This window comes from Thalassophryne amazonica, chromosome 1 (genome assembly GCF_902500255.1).
Source record: "Thalassophryne amazonica chromosome 1, fThaAma1.1, whole genome shotgun sequence".
NCBI lineage: Eukaryota > Metazoa > Chordata > Actinopteri > Batrachoidiformes > Batrachoididae > Thalassophryne > Thalassophryne amazonica.
In genome coordinates this window covers 132,575,848-132,596,617 of record NC_047103.1, presented here as the reverse complement: position 1 = coordinate 132,596,617, position 20,770 = coordinate 132,575,848, and the positions used below count along the sequence as shown (strand labels likewise).

Genomic DNA, 20,770 nt, shown 5'->3' with positions numbered 1-20,770 from the left:
GTGATGCTGGATCTTTTGTCTCCATGTACCAACATCATTAGACTGTGGTTGTGTGTCATGTTTACTGTGAGAACAACAGCAGTTACCCATTTTAGCTGTTCGTGGGGTTATCTCATAGGGAGATCTAAACGAACAGGTTGTTGTTCTTTTTTCACTGTTTGGTCACAGATTAGTCTGAAAAATGTCACTTCTTCGACCTCTGAGAGGTGGGTGATCTTGCTTATGGCTTCTTTCCAGACTCGTAGGTTCACAAACAGGTGTGGTGCGTATAGAGCATTTACAACTTACTTCACAGATAGGGCTTCGTTTTTGCCAGTGGGTTAAAACTGGTGACAGGCCCTCGAGATTCAGTTGTGTACGTTCTCACTCATTAAAGCAAACACATTCACACCGCTGCACTTCAGCTGTTATCACGTTTTAGCTCCGCTGTTATCACGCTTCTGCTCCAACCGGTTTTTCTATCAGAATTTTACGGCTCATCCACCGAAGGTTTCACCGACCTAATACACTGTACAGTTTTTTATGCGGTGTTCCGGACCCGAAAGTGGTCTTTTAGTTGTCTCTTGCTTTATTAATTGCCAATTGTAACCGCTGCCGGCTCAATCTGGAGCCAACAGCCACACCAGGTTGACACAGTGGGAAATGCAGTGCGAGCACGCGGCTCCGTAACAGATGGTCTTTAACCACTGCGCCACCTGACTTTTCTCTTTCTCTCTCAGAGAGTAAAATTTATCGCTTTACAGCCAGGCTTTTGCCTCACACCTTACAGTGTTTAAGCCAAGAGACGAACCAAGAAAGACATTACGGGTTTTTTTTCCTCGCGGTGGTCCCGGCCACACGCACACACGTGCACGTAAAGAAATTCAGTTCTCACCCGTGATCAGACTTTGCCGCTGAATTTGAATTCCTTCACCCCAGTAAGCGTCGACCCGTTAGGGAGGAGACCCATCCCCCGGAAAAGGGTCTGCAGGAACTGGTTCCCACACCGCGGCCACGGACTTCCACGGGCGTTCTCCGCACGGGCCAATGAGTTTCCGGTCTATTGGCATCCAGCTTGAAGGACCAAGATGTCAGAGTCGTTCAGAGTTGGACCTGGAAAGAACAACTCAGTTTACACACACAGAAAATGATCACGCTGGAGACACTGAATTTCTTTACCTGAACAGGAGAAAACAAATGAGGAGGTCCTTCATCAAGAACTGTCGTCTGCTCTGAAGGCCCCTCCCATTTGCTTAATCCTTTTATTGAATATAGTTACATACAAGCATACAGGAGGGGCAATATCACAAAACAATGGAAAGACACAAAGTCTGGTAATCATGTCCAGCCCTGAACCAGTGTTCCAGTCACACTGCTCTTCCCTCAAGGCTGAACTGTTAATTAAAGAAGCACATCTGCGCTTAGCAAAAACACAACTCTAACAAAACAGTCTGCACATTCTAGCAAAACAGTCTGCACATTGACTAAGCCAATGATCATCTGCTCACTTTCTCATGTGGCAGTTTTAATGATTATTTGAACAGTGATTGCTTTGACAATGAGTAATTATTTAAAGGAATAATGGTACATGAACTCTCACACATACATACATGTATATATGAAAAATAGAAAACAGAATCAAAGACACGATCACAGAGAGTACATCAAAGTAAAGACATTAATATTTGATAATATATATTGACAATATAGAGAAAACCCTGTCATGAGTGACCAAGCTCCTCACCCTATCTCTAAGGGAGCGCCCAGCCATCCTCCGGAGGAAACACATCTCGGCCGCTTGTACTCGCGATCTTGCTCTTTCGGTCATGAGCCAAATCTCATGACCATAGATGAGGGTCGGAACATAGAACGATTGGTAAATCGAGAGCTTTGCCCCCCTGTTCAGCTCTCTCTTCACCATGACGGTCCAATACAGCGACCGCATCACTGCAGATGCTGCACCGATCTGTCTGTCGATCTCACGCTCCATCCGTCCCTCTCTCGTGAACAAGACCCCAAGATAACTTAAAGTCCTCCACTTGAGGCAAGGACACTCCACCGACCTGAAGAGGACAAAGCACCTTTTTCCGGTCGAGAACCATGGCCTCGGATTTGGAGGTGCTGATTTTCATCCCGGATGCTTCACACTTGGCTGCAAACCACTCCAGTGCATGCTAAAGGTCCTGATTTGATGAAGCCAACAGAACCACATCGTCCACAAACAGCAGAGACGAGACTCTGTGGTTCCCAAACCGGACCCTCTCTACACCCTGACTGTGCCTAGAAATTCTGTCCATAAAGGTAATGAACAGAACTGATGACAAAGGGCAGCCTTGGTGCAGTCCAACGTGCACTGGAAACAGGCTTGACACCATGGACAGTGTTGGTGGAGAGCTGCTTCCGCCTCTGGAGGCTTCAGACAGTTTGCCAAAATTTCATCGAGGCTGACCAATAGTCCTCCTCCATGGCCTTCCCAAACTCCTCTCAGACCCAAGTTTTTGCCTCTGCAACCACACAGGCTGCAGCATGCTTGGCCTGTTGGTACCTGTAAGCTGCCTCCGGAGTCCTACCTGCCAACAAAGACAAGTAGGACTCCTTCTTCAGCTTGAAGGCATCCCTTACTTCCGGCGTCCACCACCGGGATTGGGGATTGCTGCCGTGACAGGCACCAGAGACCCTGTGACCACAGCTATGAGTGGCTGGAACGACGATGGAGGCAGAGAACATGGTCCACTTGGACTCCATGTCTCCAACCTCCCCTGGGATCTGGCAGAAGCTCTCCTGGAGGTGGAAGTTAAAGACCTCGCTGCCAGTCATTCCCAGCAGACCCTCACGATATGTTTGGGCCTGCCAGGTCTGACCGGCTTCCTCCCCTCCCAGCGGATCCAACTCACCACCAGGTGGTGATCGGTCGACAGCTCAGCCCCTCTCTTCACCCGAGTGTCCAAGACACGTGGCCGAAGGTCAGATGATGCGACTACAAAGTCGATCATCGACCTCTGGATCAGGGTGTCCTGGTGCCACGTGCACTTATGGACACCGTTGTGCTTGAAAATGGTGTTCGTGGTGGACAAACTGTGGCTAGTACAGAAGTCGAACAACTAAACACCACTCGGATTCAGATCGGGGAGGCCGTGCTTCCCGATCATCCCCCTCCAGGTCTCACTGTCACCGCCCACATGGGCGTTGAACTCCCCCAGGAGAACAATGGAGTCCCCAGTTGGAACACTATCTAGTACCCCTCCCAGGGACTCCAAGAAGGTCAGGTACTCTGCACTGCTGCTCGGCCCATAGGCCGAGACAACAGTGAGAGACCTGTCCCCGACAGAAGGCGTAGGGACGCGACCCTCTTGTTCACTGGGGTGAACTCCAACACATGGCGACTGAGCTGGGAAGCAATGAGCAATGCTACCTCAGCCCGCCACCTCTTCCCATGGGCAACGGCAGAAAAGTGGAGCACCCAGCCCCTCTCCAGGAGTTGGGTACAAGAGCCCAAGCTGTGCATGAAGGTGAGCATGACTATCTCTTGTCGGTACCTCTCAACCTCCCTGACAAGCTCAGGCTCCTTCCCCCCCAGTGAGGTGACATTCCACATCCTGACAGCCAGACGCTGTGAGCACAGACCGGGCTGCCGGGCCACCGCCCTCGACCGCCATGCAGTCCTCTCTGCACCTGACCCTCATGGCCCCCTCTGCAGGTGGTGAACCCACAGGAGGGCGGGCCCACATCAGCCTTTTGGGCTGGGCCCGGCCGGGCCCCGTGGGCTAATGCCCGAGCACTCGTATGTGAGCCCCAACCCCAGGCATGGCTCCAGGGTGGGGCCCCGGCTCCACCGTACTGGGCAATGTCTTGGTCCTTGATTTCATCCTTGTCATGGGAGCTTCTGAACTGTCCTTAGTCTGACCTGTCCCCTGGTCATTCGAGTTTTCTCTATTATATGCTGCAATTTCAGTACAATCAAGAACAATCCTGCAGTTTGGAAAGGGTAAAATGCAGGCTGGGAGACTTGTTTGGTTCTTTGCTCTGGAAGGGATGGTGTTTTCCATGAAGCTGACATAAAGGATGTCATACAGAGCACTGACAACTGCTATGAAAACAGGAGTCAGGAGTAGCTGATCAATCAGAGGCATCCTGGAGACACTCCAATCATTGTGGTGCTTCATGGGACATCTCGCAAGCAATCCTTCCAGGAAGTGGACAGTGGCAGCGTCCAGTAAGCCAGTGTAGTACTGTACTCTGTCAGGCTGAGACTCGATTTGAGAAAATGAAGATGTTTGTTTTGTCATTGCAGTTGCCTTCTCAAGCTGTTCACTTCTTCCTTCGAAGACTGGTTTTCTATCTGAAGGATAGTGACCTTTGTGTTTTCTGGCTTGTGAGAGACAGTGGAGTTTGTGCTGGCATCTGGCGCAGGACAATCCAGGTGATCTTGGTCATTGGTGCTGCAGATATGGAGTTTTCATTTCCTCTGCTTTTTTTCTGGAGTTGGAAAGTGAAATGATTTGCCAACATTCCAAACAAAGCGTGAACGTGCCAACTGCATGCCCTTGCTTTGCAAGTTGGGGTGAAATCAGCATGCCTGCAAAATATAAACGTAATATTTGGAGTTACATAAAAGTATTGCATATTTGTAAGAAAAAAGCTTGAAAAAAATGTAGGGTGCTCAGTGCATGCTGGGTACATACATGTAAATGAATGACATAAATTGACTTAACTGAACTCAGTCTTGCTGGAATGGTAAGGGAGATCTGTGAGGCATATGTTTGTCAGAAAAATAGTTGTTCTTTAATATAAAAATAGTAAACATTATGAAAAAAGAGAGGAAAGGGTAAGCAGACTGGTACGGTTGACATAAATTGTCTTTTATAGATCTATAATATCGGAAAACACATATTGAAGACTTATGGTTATGTAAATTGACGAGATTCATTTCAGAAATGGTTGGTACAGCCGCTACAGCATCAGCAGTCAAAACAAAAATGTCAGGGTAGGGGGCCTGCCTGAACAGTTCTAGCCACTTTCTGGTTTCTGGTTGACCATCAGCTGGGAATCTTTAAAACGACAGCTCTGGTGATGTTTCTGACCTATAGAGACATTCTGGCACACAACACTGTGGCATATTTACAATGCTTTACTTCGAAAGAAGCTCAGCTGATGCAGACGATCAACAACGACAAACAGCCGACAAAATGCAAATTTTTTTCTTTGGACCCGGAAGTTGAAAATCACGTGGTGTGTTACGTCACACTTAACCACATGGCCCTGCTGACACCCCGCCATTTTAAAGATTTTTCTTTATTTGCCTCACATGCCTGGAAGCTAAACTGATTTTCACTGAGGTTTTTTCTGCAAACGTTATACATGTAGCTATGATACAGGACAAATGGTTTGGTGTATTTTAATATTAATAGTGGGATTAACAGTAATATAATATTCTGATACAGCCTAGACTGTAATTTAATTTAATTTAATTTAATTTAATTATCTTATAATGCGCCAAATCACAGCAAAAGCTGTCTCAAGGTGCCTTACATTTAAATAAGTATTTGATCCCCTACCAACCAGCAAGAATTCTGGCTCTCACAGACCTGTGAATTTTTATTTAAGAAGCCCTCTTATTCTGCACTCTTTACCTGTATTAATTGCACCTGTTTGAACTTGTTACCTGTATAAAAGACACCTGTCCACACACTCAGTCAATCACACTCCAACCTGTCCACCATAGCCAAGACCAAAGAGCTGTCTAAGGACACCAGGGACAAAACTGTAGACCTGCACAAGGCTGGGATGGACTACAGGACAACAGGCAAGCAGCTTGGTAGAAGACAACAACTGTTATGATTATTTATTAGAAAGTGGAAGAAACACAAGATGACTGTCAATCTCCCTCGGTCTGGGATTCCATGCAAGATCTCACTTTGTGGGGTAAGGATGATTCTGAGAAAGCTCAGAACTATACAGGAGGACCTGGTCAATGACCTGAAGAGAGCTGGGACTACAGTCACAAAGATTATATTAGTAACACATGATGCTGTCATGGTTTAAAATCCTGCAGGGCAGCAAGGTCCCCCTGCTCAAGCCAGCACATGTCCAGATCCATTTGAAGTTCACCAGTGACCATCTGGATGATCCAGAGGAGGCATGGGAGAAGATCATGTGGTCAGATGAGACCAGAATAGAGCTTTTTGGAATCAACTCCACTTACCATGTTTAGAGGACGAGAACAACCCCAACAAAACCATCCCAACCATGAAGCATGGGGGTGGAAACATCATACTCTGGGGGTGCTCTTCTGCAAAAGGGGACAGGACGACTGCACCGTATTGAAGGGAGGATGGATGGGGTCATGTATTGTGAGATTTTGGCAAACAACCTCCTTCCCTCAGTCAGAGCATTGAAGATAGGACATGGCTGGTTCTTCCAGCATGACAATGACCCCAAACACACAGTCAGGACAACTAAGGAGGGGCTCCGTAAGAAGCATTTCAAGGTCCTGGAGTGGCCTGGCCAGTCTCCAGACCTGAACTCAATAGAAAATCTTTGGAGGGAGCTGAAACTCCAAACCTGAAAGATTTGGAGAAGATCTGTATGGAGGAGTGGACCAAAATCCCTGCTGCAGTCTGTGCAAACCTGGTGAAAAACTACAGGAAATGTTTGACCTCTGTAATTGCAAACAAAGGCTACTGTACCAAATATTAACATTGATTTTCACAGGTGTTGAAATACTTATTTGCAGCAGTGACATACAAATAAATTATTATAATCATACATTGTGATTTCCGGATTTATTTTTTATTTTTAGATTATGTCTCTCACAGTGGACATGCACCTAAGATGAAAATTTCTGACTCCTCCATGATTTCTACGTGGGAGAACTTGTAAAACCGCAGGGTGTTCAAATACTTATTTTCCTCACTATATATCAATCAATCAATCAATTTTTTTTATATAGCGCCAAATCACAACAAACAGTTGCCCCAAGGCGCTTTATATTGTAAGGCAAGGCCACACAATAATGATGTAAAACCCCAACGGTCAAAACGACCCCCTGTGAGCAAGCACTTGGCTACAGTGGGAAGGAAAAACTCCCTTTTAACAGGAAGAAACCTCCAGCAGAACCAGGCTCAGGGAGGGGCAGTCTTCTGCTGGGACTGGTTGGGGCTGAGGGAGAGAACCAGGAAAAAGACATGCTGTGGAGGGGAGCAGAGATCGATCACTAATGATTAAATGCAGAGTGGTGCATACAGAGCAAAAAGAGAAAGAAACAGTGCATCATGGGAACCCCCCAGCAGTCTACGTCTATAGCAGCATAACTAAGGGATGGTTCAGGGTCACCTGATCCAGCCCTAACTATAAGCTTTAGCAAAAAGGAAAGTTTTAAGCCTAATCTTAAAAGTAGAGAGGGTGTCTGTCTCCCTGATCTGAATTGGGAGCTGGTTCCACAGGAGAGGAGCCTGAAAGCTGAAGGCTCTGCCTCCCATTCTACTCTTACAAACCCTAGGAACTACAAGTAAGCCTGCAGTCTGAGAGCGAAGCGCTCTATTGGGGTGATATGGTACTACGAGGTCCCTAAGATAAGATGGGACCTGATTATTCAAAACCTTATAAGTAAGAAGAAGAATTTTAAATTCTATTCTAGAATTAACAGGAAGCCAATGAAGAGAGGCCAATATGGGTGAGATATGCTCTCTCCTTCTAGTCCCCGTCAGTACTCTAGCTGCAGCATTTTGAATTAACTGAAGGCTTTTTAGGGAACTTTTAGGACAACCTGATAATAATGAATTACAATAGTCCAGCCTAGAGGAAATAAATGCATGAATTAGTTTTTCAGCATCACTCTGAGACAAGACCTTTCTGATTTTAGAGATATTGCGTAAATGCAAAAAAGCAGTCCTACATATTTGTTTAATATGCGCTTTGAATGACATATCCTGATCAAAAATGACTCCAAGATTTCTCACAGTATTACTAGAGGTCAGGGTAATGCCATCCAGAGTAAGGATCTGGTTAGACACCATGTTTCTAAGATTTGTGGGGCCAAGTACAATAACTTCAGTTTTATCTGAGTTTAAAAGCAGGAAATTAGAGGTCATCCATGTCTTTATGTCTGTAAGACAATCCTGCAGTTTAGCTAATTGGTGTGTGTCCTCTGGCTTCATGGATAGATAAAGCTGGGTATCATCTGCGTAACAATGAAAATTTAAGCAATACCGTCTAATAATACTGCCTAAGGGAAGCATATATAAAGTGAATAAAATTGGTCCTAGCACAGAACCTTGTGGAACTCCATAATTAACTTTAGTCTGTGAAGAAGATTCCCCATTTAAATGAACAAATTGTAATCTAGTAGACAAATATGATTCAAACCACCGCAGCGCAGTGCCTTTAATACCTATGGCATGCTCTAATCTCTGTAATAAAATTTTATGGTCAACAGTATCAAAAGCAGCACTGAGGTCTAACAGAACAAGCACAGAGATGAGTCCACTGTCCGAGGCCATAAGAAGATCATTTGTAACCTTCACTAATGCTGTTTCTGTACTATGATGAATTCTAAAACCTGACTGAAACTCTTCAAATAGACCATTCCTCTGCAGATGATCAGTTAGCTGTTTTACAACTACCCTTTCAAGAATTTTTGAGAGAAAAGGAAGGTTGGAGATTGGCCTATAATTAGCTAAGATAGCTGGGTCAAGTGATGGCTTTTTAAGTAATGGTTTAATTACTGCCACCTTAAAAGCCTGTGGTACATAGCCAATTAACAAAGATAGATTGATCATATTTAAGATCGAAGCATTAAATAATGGTAGGGCTTCCTTGAGCAGCCTGGTAGGAATGGGGTCTAATAAACATGTTGATGGTTTGGATGAAGTAACTAATGAAAATAACTCAGACAGAACAATCGGAGAGAAAGAGTCTAACCAAATACCGGCATCACTGAAAGCAGCCAAAGATAACGATACGTCTTTGGGATGGTTATGAGTAATTTTTTCTCTAATAGTTAAAATTTTGTTAGCAAAGAAAGTCATGAAGTCATTACTAGTTAAAGTTAATGGAATACTCAGCTCAATAGAGCTCTGACTCTTTGTCAGCCTGGCTACAGTGCTGAAAAGAAACCTGGGGTTGTTCTTATTTTCTTCAATTAGTGATGAGTAGAAAGATGTCCTAGCTTTACGGAGGGCTTTTTTATAGAGCAACAGACTCTTTTTCCAGGCTAAGTGAAGATCTTCTAAATTAGTGAGACGCCATTTCCTCTCCAACTTACGGGTTATCTGCTTTAAGCTACGAGTTTGAGAGTTATACCACGGAGTCAGACACTTCTGATTTAAAGCTCTCTTTTTCAGAGGAGCTACAGCATCCAAAGTTGTCTTCAATGAGGATGTAAAACTATTGACGAGATACTCTATCTCCCTTACAGAGTTTAGGTAGCTACTCTGCACTGTGTTGTTATATGGCATTAGAGAACATAAAGAAGGAATCATATCCTTAAACCTAGTTACAGCGCTTTCTGAAAGACTTCTAGTGTAATGAAACTTATTCCCTACTGCTGGGTAGTCCATCAGAGTAAATGTAAATGTTATTAAGAAATGATCAGACAGAAGGGAGTTTTCAGGGAATACTGTTAAGTCTTCTATTTCCATACCATAAGTCAGAACAAGATCTAAGATATATATATATATATATATAGAGAGAGAGAGAGAGAGAGAGAGAGAGAGAGAGAGAGAGAGAGAGAGAGAGGGGGGAGAAATATACAGAAATGCTAATATTAGGGTGGTTCAAAAAAATAAAAGTTGGAAATTCATTACTCTCACCCCTTCATTTTATGATGCTTTGGGAAAAAAGAAAGCCTGCCAAATATTTTTGTCTTACATTAATATTTAGAGGTAGCACATCATAGCTGAAGGTTGTAAATATATCAGTTATCGCTGCCCGAGTGCCCGTGCAATAGGTTATCCATTATCCAGTATCTAATCACATCACTTATAAAGAGGATAGAAGTTAACCACCTGAGTGTAACTAAAGTATAATTTTATATTCAATTTAAGACTATACCTGGGTTTAAATATTTCTCACAAACAACATACTTTCAAAAATGTTATTTTAGGCTACAAGCTGAAAATTTTGCTTCAATTCACAGCTTCTTTTCTTTCAGATCTTTGGTGATGGTGAATCTAACATGAGATAAATGTAAAAAGAGACACTTGCTGACTTAACATGCTTAACCATTAACTGGAAACTTCAGTAAGACATGTCAGCTACTAGAAGTAGAACATTTGTATACCTTATTGGTTCCACCGACTGAAATAAAGGGAAACATAAATGGATATTTTTCTTCAAACACACTGATTTGAAGAAAACTGTCCATGATGCTGCTGTGACCTCTATAGACATGGCAATTCCTTTTTGGGAGAGAGCTAGAATCCCACTGAGGGCAAAGCAGCATCTGATCACAAAGTTAGAAAAGGTGTTCGGAAAATGGAAAACATTGAAAAAGACCAAGAATCACAATACAGACAAGCAGAAGAAAGATGAAACAGTGTTTTGTGAATCTTTGGAGGACTTGTTTGACATGGCACATCAGGATGTCCTAACAATGATAAAGTTTGAAGATGACAGACAGTTCCTACTTGCTCAGCGAGAGAAAGGTAGAAGGGGATACATGGCAGGCATAGATAAAATACAAACTGCCAAAGAACAAAGAGCAGAAAAAAGGAAAGCTGCAGAAGCAAAATACAAAGAGAAACTGGAGGAGCCTGGACCATCTAATGTCTCACTACCTGACACTGTCTCCAGCCAGAGTGAAGAGAACACAGAAAGTCCAGATGAAGAATTTGTTATGCCAGTGCCACAAAAAGCCAGTAAAATTAAAGCTGTTGTAACACCAGGACTTGCAGCAGCATTGGATAGGACCAAAACAACAGACAGAAGTGCCACCTACAACCCCTGGCAAAAATTATGGAATCACTGGCCTCAGAGGATGTTCATTCAGTTGTTTAATTTTGTAGAAAAACAGCAGATCACAGACATGACACAAAACTAAAGTCATTTCAAATGGCAACTTTCTGGCTTTAAGAAACACTATAAGAAATCAGGAAAAAAAAATACTTTTTTACTTTTTTAGACCAAGCAGAGGGAAAAATTATGGAATCACTCAATTCTGAGGAAAAAATTATGGAATCATGAAAAACAAAAGAACGCTCCAACACATCACAAGTATTTTGTTGCACCACCTCTGGCTTTTATAACAGCTTGCAGTCTCTGAGGCATGGACTTAATGAGTGACAAACAGTACTCTTCATCAATCTGGCTCCAACTTTCTCTGATTGCTGTTGCCAGATCAGCTTTGCAGGTTGGAGCCTTGTCATGGACCATTTTTTTCAACTTCCACCAAAGATTTTTAATTGGATTAAGATCCAGACTATTTGCAGGCCATGACATTGACACTATGTGTCTTTTTGCAACTAATGTTTTCACAGTTGTTGCTCTATGGCAAGATGCATTATCATCTTGAAAAATGATTTCATCATCCCCAAACATCCTTTCAATTGATGGGATAAGAAAAGTGTCCAAAATATCAACGTAAACTTGTGCATTTATTGATGATGTAATGACAGCCATCTCCCCAGTGCCTTTACCTGACATGCAGCCCCATATCATCAATGACTGTGGAAATTTACATGTTCTCTTCAGGCAGTCATCTTTATAAATCTCATTGGAACGGCACCAAACAAAAGTTCCAGCATCATCACCTTGCCCAATGCAGATTCGAGATTCATCACTGAATATGACTTTCATCCAGTCATCCACAGTCTACGATTGCTTTTCCTTAGCCTATTGTAACCTTGTTTTTTCCTGTTCAGGTGTTAATGATGGATTTCATTTAGCTTTTCTGTATGTAAATCCCATTTCCTTTATGCAGTTTCTTACAGTTCGGTCACAGACGTTGACTCCAGTTTCCTCCCATTCGTTCCTCATTTGTTTTGTTGTGCATTTTCGATTTTTGAGACATATTGCTTTAAGTTTTCTGTCTTGACGCTTTGATGTCTTCCTTGGTCTACCAGTATGTTTGCCTTTAACAACCTTCTTATGTTGTATGTATTTGGTCCAGAGTTTAGACACAGCTGACTGTGAACAACCAACATATTTTGCAACATTGCGTGATGATTTACCCTCTTTTAAGAGTTTGATAATCCTCTCCTTTGTTTCAATTGACATCTCTCGTGTTGGAGCCATGATTCATGTCAGTCCACTTGGTGCAACAGCTCTCCAAGGTGTGATCACTCCTTTTTAGATGCAGACTAACAAGCAGATGTGATTTGATGCAGGTGTTAGTTTTGGGGATGAAAATTTACAGGGTGATTCCATAATTTATTCCTCAGAATTGAGTGATTCCATATTTTTTTTTCCCTCTGCTTGGTCTAAAAAAGTAACCATTACTGACTGCCACAATTATTTTTCCTGATTTCTTATAGTGTTTCTTAAAGCCAGAAAGTTGCCATTTGAAATTACTTTAGTTTTGTGTCATGTCTGTGATCTGCTTTTTTTCTACAAAATTAAACAACTGAATGAACATCCTCCGAGGCCGGTGATTCCATAATTTTTGCCAGGGGTTGTACACATATACAAACTTGCTCATGAAGGTTTTACAATTAAAACCCCGGAAAGAGGACTGTTTGCAGAGCTTCTTTCTCATGCTCCCTTTCTGCAGGTCAAGAGAGGTGAGTTTGGCAATGTAGTGCAACCTTATCTTGAGAAACACAGACACAACCCGTGACAACAAGTTGGACTGATGTCGATTCAAAACTGTCTCCTCAATGTGTTCTCCAAGCAGAAAAACATCCTCCATTCTCATCTCCTGCTGGACCATGTGTGTGACTGTTGACACCTTTGGAGCTTTGTTGAAGCTTGGCCAATCACCCTCTCTGCAGCACTCAGCACCGTCTAACAATAATAATAATAATAATAATAATAATAATAATAATAATAATAATAATAATACATTATATTTATATAGCGGTTTACACAGTGCTAAAACTTTACACTTTACAGAACAGAGAGAAAATAACAAAGAACAACGCAAATTTAACATACAAAGATAAAAAAACAAGATTATAAAATCAAACCTTCACTGTGCCTTGTGATGGAATCACTACGATGACCAGTCCACGATGGCGGCTGCATTTCCAGCAACCAATGCGGCATCTACTCTTTATAATGTCTACGCCAGGAAGTGTCGATCCAGGAAGTGTTCCACATTTGACATTTTCTGCTTCACAATGGACTCAAAATTTGGCACTTCCTGTATGTGACACAGTGTACCGTGAGTGAGCTTTGCGACGCTGCGCGACGCTTCGCTCATATTAACATTTTGTAACCAAGCAGGTGATACTTCTCAAAGTATAATGTGTGAGTCACCTCATAGTTTCATTGTGTTAGCTTCAAATGTTCTCTTTCAAAGGCATAAAATATTGACAGTTTGCAAAACATCTGTTTGGCATTCAGTTAGTGATGTAGAGGGGATTTGGGTTTCATTAGTGATCTTGTTTTGTGGTATACAGCATATCGTTCAGTCTGTTGTGAAGGTGTAGGAACACGGACCCACAACAGGGGGCGTTAAATGAACGGACAATGGATAAGCCAAACAGTAACAATTTAATGTTGTGAAGTGCACAACGGAATACAGACAAACAGTTTTGGTACCACAGACAATTATATGTAGCGTGACGTGTGGGCAGGCTTGAGGATAGGAGATGTCCGTCCCGAACCGAGCCGGATCCCACACGGCCTTCACCGCCAACGGATCTGAAGAACACCGGAGCCGCCAAGTCCTGGATCCCCAAACACCACAGGAAAACGGCTGCAAAAAGGTATCAGACTATAAGTCAGAGTTAAGTTTAGCAGAGAAATTACCTCTCTAGTGGCTGATTTCTCGGTGGGGAGGTGGGGTTGTAGTCCGGCCTTTATGGTGGTGGTGATGAACTGTGGATGAGTGACAGCTGGTGCTGATGATGAGTGACAGCTGTCACTCCCGGTCGCTCCGACACCCTCTCGTGCTTGAAGCCCGCACTTCAAGAAGGGTGCCATCTGGTGGTGGTGGGCCAGCAGTACATCCTCTTCAGCGGCCCACACAACAGGACCCCCCCCCTCAACGTGACACGGACCCACAACAGGGGGCGTTAATGAACGGACAATGGATAAGCCAAAAGTAACAATTTAATGTTGTGAATTGTACAACGACGTACAGACAATAACAATATGGTGACTGTCAATCATACACCAGGTGACGTGTGGGCAGGCTCGACGATAGAAGACGCCTGGCGAGAGAAGAGCCGGATCCCACACAGCTTCCATTGCCAACGGAGCTGAAGAACACCGGAGCCGCCAAGCCCTGCACCCCAGGTGGCCGCTGTCTTCAGCAGTCAGACCCGGTACTGCTGGCAGAGAACAGAGACAGTCCTGATGAGTGTGAGGTCGCACACTCAGTAATCCCACAGTCTGTACACAATTAGGAGGGAGAACCTCCACCTCCAATCACACACTCCTGCAGCTCCTGTCTAACCACTTATCTGGTTGGGGTGTGAAGCGAAGCCGTCGCTGATCACACCAAACGCCAATCCCACAGATAAGGACACACCACAGGAAAATGGCTGCAAAGAAGTTCAGACTATTAGTCAGTGTTAAGTCAGCAGAGAAGTTACCTGGATGGTAGCTGATTTCTCGGCGAGGAGGTGGAGTCGCAGTCCGGCCTTAATGGAGATGGTGATGAGTTGGCTGAGTGACAGCTAGTGCTGATGAAGAGTGACAGCTGTCACTGCCAGTGGCTCCGGCGCCCTCTTGTGCTTGAAGCCCGCACTCCAAGCAGGGCGCCATCTGGTGGTGGTGGGCCAGCAGTACCTCCTCTTCAGCGGCCCACACAACAGGACCTCCCCCTCAACAGGCGCCTCCTGGCGCCCGACCAGGCTTGTCCGGGTGACGGGTGTAGAAGTCGGCCAGGAGGCCCGGTTCCAGGATGAAGCTCCTCTTCACCCAGGAGCACTCTTCGGGTCCATACCCCTCCCAGTCCACCAGATACTGAAACCCCCAGCCCTTTCGACGGACGTCCAGGAGCCTGCGCACGGTCCAGGCAGGCTCTCCATCTATGATCCGGGCAGGAGGCAGCGCCGGTCTGGGGGTGCAGAGAGTTGATGTGTGGTAGGGTTTCGTGAAACATGGAACACTGGATGAATCCGCAGTGAAGCTGGTAACTTCAGCTTCACTGCGGCCGGACTGAGGACTTTAAGTATGGAAAATGGTCCAATGAACCTGTCCTTTAGTTTTTGGGATTCTACCTGTAGTGGAATGTCCTTCGTGGATAGCCAAACCGCCTGCCCGGGCTGATACGTAGGGGCCGGGGCACGCCGGCGGTCTGCATGGGCCTTAGCCCTCGTCCGGGCCTTGAGGAGGACAGAGCGGGCGGTACGCCACACCCGACGGCACCTCCTCAGATGGGCCTGGACCGAGGGCACCCCGACCTCTCCCTCCACTAGCGGGAACAATGGGGGCTGGTACCCCAAACACACCTCAAACGGGGAGAGGCCAGTAGCCGATGATACCTGGCTATTATGAGCGTACTCGATCCAGGCCAGATGGTCACTCCAGGCCGTCGGGTGCGCAGAGGTCACACAGCGGAGGGCCTGCTCCAGTTCCTGATTCGCCCGCTCTGCCTGCCCGTTCGTCTGGGGATGGTACCCGGACGAGAGACTTACGGTGGCCCCCAGTTCCCTGCAGAAGCTCCTCCAGACCTGGGAGGAGAACTGAGGACCACGATCCGAGACAATGTCCGATGGAATCCCATGCAGACGCACGACATGGTGGACCAGGAGGTCTGCAGTCTCCTGGGCCGTCGGGAGCTTTGGGAGGGCCACGAAGTGGGCCACCTTGGAGAACCGGTCCACTATCGTGAGGATGGTGGTCTTGCCCTGGGATGGCGGGAGGCCCGTGACGAAGTCCAGGCCGATGTGAGACCAGGGGCGATGACCAAAGGCTGGTCATCGCCAGGAGGAGGCCCAGGGTCTTTTGATGGTCTGCTTTGCCCCTGGCGCAGGTGGTGCAGGCCTGGACGTACTCCCGGACGTCGGCTTCCAGAAGCGCTGCCGGACAACTGCCATGGTTCTTCGCACCCCTGGGTGGCAGGAGAGCTTGGAACTGTGACAGCAGTCCAGAACGGCAGCTCTTGCTTCTGGTGGGACGTATAGTCTGTTCTTTGGGCCGGTCCCCGGGTCCGGGTTCCGTGTCAGGGCCGCCCGGACGGCCTTCTCCACGTCCAAGGTGAGGGTGGCCACGACAGTGGACGCGGGGATGATGGTTTCGGTTGGGTCTGACAGCTCGGTCCTGACCTCCTCTTCGTTCACCCGGGACAGGGTGTCAGATCGTTGGTTCTTCGTCCCGGGGCGGTATGTGATCCGAAAGTCAAAACGCCCGAAGAACAGTGACCAGCAGGCTTGCCTGGGGTTCAGATGCTTGGCAGTCCGAATGTACTCCAGGTTCCGATGGTCAATGAAAACCGTGAACGGTACCGAAGCTCCCTCCAACAGGTGTCTCCACTCCTCCAGAGCCTCCTTCACTGCAAGAAGTTCCCGATTGCCGACGTCATAATTCCTTTCAGCCAGGGTCAACCTGCGGGAAAAATAGGCACATGGGTGGAGAACCTTGTCGGACTCCCTGCTCTGGGACAGCACGGCTCCTATCCCTGAGTCAGAGGTGTCCACTTCGACTATAAACTGGCGACTTGGATCGGGCTGCACCAGAACTGGTGCAGTCGAGAACCGACGTTTCAACTCCCTAAACGCGGCTTCGCACTGATCCGACCAGGCGAAGGGGACTTTTGTGGAGGTCAGGGCTGTCAGGGGACTAACCACCTGACTATAGCCCTTGATGAACCTCCAGTAAAAATTAGCAAAACGGAGGAACTGTTGTAGTTTTCTACGGTTTGTTGGTTGGGGCCAATCTCTCACCGCCTCTACCTTGGCCGGATCAGGGGCGCCGGAGTTGGAGGAGATTATGAACCCCAGGAAGGACAAAGAAGTACGGTGGAACTCGCACTTCTCGCCCTTCACAAACAGCCGGTTCTCCAACAACCGTAACATGAGTCTCAGGATCCGGGGAAAAGATGAGTATATCGTCCAGATATACAAAGACAAACCGATGCAGGAAGTCCCGCAAGACATCGTTTACCAAAGCTTGGAACGTCGCGGGGGCGTTAGTAAGGCCGAACGGCATGACCAGGTACTCAAAGTGACCTAACGGGGTGTTAAATGCCGTCTTCCATTCGTCTCCCTTCCGGATCCGAACCAGGTGGTACGCATTCCTAAGATCCAGTTTTGTGAGTATTTGGGCTCCATGCATTGGCGTGAACACTGAATCTAACAGGGGCAGAGGGTATCGGTTGCGAACCGTGATTTTGTTCAGCCCCCTGTAACCAATGCATGGACGGAGTCCGCCGTCTTTCTTGCCCACAAAAAAGAAACCAGCACCCATCGGGGAGGTGGAATTCCGGATCAGCCCGGCAGCTAATGAGTCCCGGATGTAGGTCTCCATTGATTCTCGCTCAGGACGTGAGAGGTTGTACAGCCTGCTGGACGGGTACTCAACGCCAATCATCAATGGCACAATCATACAGACGGTGTGGGGGAAGGGTGAGCGCCAGATCTTTGCTGAAAACGTCAGCAAGAGCGTGGTACTCACTTGGCACCGCCGTCAGATTGGGGGGGACTTTAACCTCCTCACTAGCTGTCACACCAGGCGGAACCGAGGATCCGAGACATTCCCGGTGGCAGGTTTCGCTCCACTGAGCCACAACCCCAGATGGCCAATCAATCCGGGGATTGTGTTTTATCATCCAAGGATAACCCAATATCACATGGGAGGTAGAAGGTGTTACATAAAACACAATCTCCTCCCTGTGATTACCAGACACCACCAATGTCACTGGCTGAGTCTGGTGTGTGATTAATGGAAGAAGGGTGCCATCTAGTGCCCGTACCTTCAAAGGTGAAGGTAGAGCCACTAGAGGGAGTCCGACTTCCCTTGCCCATCTGCTGTCCAGCAGATTCCCCTCCGACCCCGTGTCCACCAGTGCTGGGGCGTGAAGGGTTAGATCCCCACTCAGGATCGTGACTGGGATGCGTGCAGATTTTCGGGGTCTCCCCGCGTGGGTATTGTGACCCACCCTTAGCCCAGTCTCTAAGGACGAGTGCTGCTGTATTGACCGTTTGGGGCATTTTTTCTGTGTGTGCTCGGTTGAGCTGCAGAGAAAACACTCCCCACGGACCAGCCTCCTTTGTCTCTGATCTGATCGCCTTTTGGCCCTGCTCATTTCCATAGCAACATCAGCAGGGTGAGCTGTCGTCACGTGGAGTGCCCTGGCTGTGGAGCGTGGGTAAGTCGGCTCCCTTTTGGACCCGGGAGGAAGAGGGACGGCTTGTGCCTGACCACGCCCTTCATCTCGCTCCCGTCGGTGTTCTGTTAATCGGTTGTCTAACTGTATAACCAGGTCGATAAGCCCATCTAAATCCCGCGGCTCGTCCTTCGCCACCAGGTGCTCCTTAAGGACCAGAGACAGTCCGTTTATAAAGGCGGCGCGGAGTGCAACAGCATTCCAGCCGGCTCGCGCTGCCGCAATGCGGAAGTCGACTGCATACTTAGCTGCGCTCCGACACCCCTGTCTGATTGACAGCAGCAAGTTCGAAGCAGATTCGCCTCTATGGGGGTGATCAAAAACCTGCTTGAACTCCCTCACAAACCCAGTATACATCGTTAGGAGCCGTGAATTCTGCTCCCAGAGTGCTGTAGCTCAGGCGCGTGCCTCTCCTCGAAGCAGATTTATTACGTAAGCCACCTGGCTGGCGTCTGACGCATACATGACGGGACGCTGTGAAAAGACGAGCGAGCACTGCATTAAGAAGTCTGCGCACGTCTGGACACAGCCTCCGTACGGCTCTGGAGGGCTTATGTAAGCTTCAGGGGACGGTGGGGGGGTTCGTTGAACGACCAGCGGAATGTCTGTTTCAGGCCTCCGGTCAGCAGGGGGAGGTGGTGCAGCAGCGCCCTGAGCCTGCTGTTCCACCTTGGCGGTGAGAGCCTCCATCCTCCGATTGAGAATCACATTCTGCTCGGTGACTAAGTCCAGCCGAGCAGTGAAAGCGGTTAAGATTTGCTGCAGCTCACCTAACACGCCTCCTGCTGACGCCTGTGCACCTCGCTCTTCCATTGGCTGTTCAAGCGATGATTGACGCCCCTCGGGATCCATGACGCTGGCCAAGAAATCCTGTTGTGAAGGTGTAGGAACACGGACCCACAACAGGGGGCGTTAAATGAACGGACAATGGATAAGCCAAACAGTAACAATTTAATGTTGTGAAGTGCACAATGGAATACAGACAAACAGTTTTGGTACCACAGACAATTATATGTAGCGTGACATGTGGGCAGGCTTGAGGATAGGAGACGTCTGTCCCGAACCGAGCCGGATCCCACACGGCCTTCACCACCAACGGATCTGAAGAACACCGGAGCCGCCAAGTCCTGGATCCCCAGGTGGCCGCCGTCTCCAGCTGTCAGACCTGGTACTGCTAGCAGAGAACAGAAACAGTATTGATGAGTGTGAGTTCGCACACTCAGTAATCCCACAGTCTGTGTTCTTTTGGGAGGGAGCACCTTCACCTCCAATCACACACTCGTGCAGCTCCTGTCTAACCACTTATCTGGTTGGGGTGTGAAGCGAAGCCGTCGCTGATCACACCAAACGCCAATCCCACAGATAAGGCAAACACCACAGGAAAACGGCTGCAAAAAGGTATCAGACTATAAGTCAGAGTTAAGTTTAGCAGAGAAATTACCTCTCTAGTGGCTGATTTCTCGGCGGGGAGGTGGAGTTGTAGTCCGGCCTTTATGGTGGTGGTGATGAACTGTGGATGAGTGACAGCTGGTGCTGATGATGAGTGACAGCTGTCACTCCCAGTTGCTCCGACGCCCTCTCGTGCTTGAAGCCCGCACTTCAAGCAGGGCGCCATCTGGTGGTGGTGGGTCAGCAGTACCTCCTCTTCAGCGGCCCACACAACACAGTCCTTGTAAAATATTGTGAGTTTTGGGTGTGATTAACACATATTTTTGCAGACCGGACAGTGGTTCTTATGATGGCTGGTTTGGGTGCAGTTATTGAAACCTATGACCGGCATATAACCTCATTAATGATGGCAACATAAGTGCTAATGTCATCAAACTCTTCATACCTCGTAATTAGTGCTAACAATGTCAACGTATAAATCAAATAATACTGACATTTTACTCAATGGAAATACTGTAGCACTGACTTCTCTGGTGGTCCGTTTGTAGAATTAACCTCACAGTAAGACATATTATCTCAGTATTTGGAATGAAATGCTCAGAAAGAACAAAATGGTCCGCTAGCTCCTGTGGACGAGACTTGCATGCTCTGGACTCAAAATAGTTTAAGGGGATGACTTATTTAAAACTCACTCGCTGCAAATCTGTGATCCTCTTTCTCAGAACCACATTGAGCTCCTTCGACTTTCCAGCTGTACTGGAGTTGTGTGTTGGTCAGTCCAGTGAGTGTAGTAAAATAAACGTCTTTTTGGCAGAGAAAAGCTACCAGCTTTAGTCAGTCATGATCATAAATAGGAGGTTAAGAGCCCTTGACAAGGTCAAAGATATCTAGGAACTTTCAGTTGCACCAGTTGCAGAGCATAGCCTGAACATGTTCAAAATACAATCGGTGACTCCAATACCTGGCGCC

The 20,770-nt window shown here is 46.9% G+C and overlaps 1 long non-coding RNA gene across 1 annotated transcript in view; it reads right to left on the bottom strand.

The window, feature by feature from the left end:
* Positions 1-20,770, bottom strand: part of LOC117514302 — a 47,307-nt gene that overhangs the window by 19,049 nt on the left and 7,488 nt on the right. Inside the window, exon 2 of the long non-coding RNA XR_004561850.1 lies at positions 875-1,092. This is a non-coding gene — a long non-coding RNA (uncharacterized LOC117514302). The remainder of the gene's footprint in view (positions 1-874; positions 1,093-20,770) is intronic.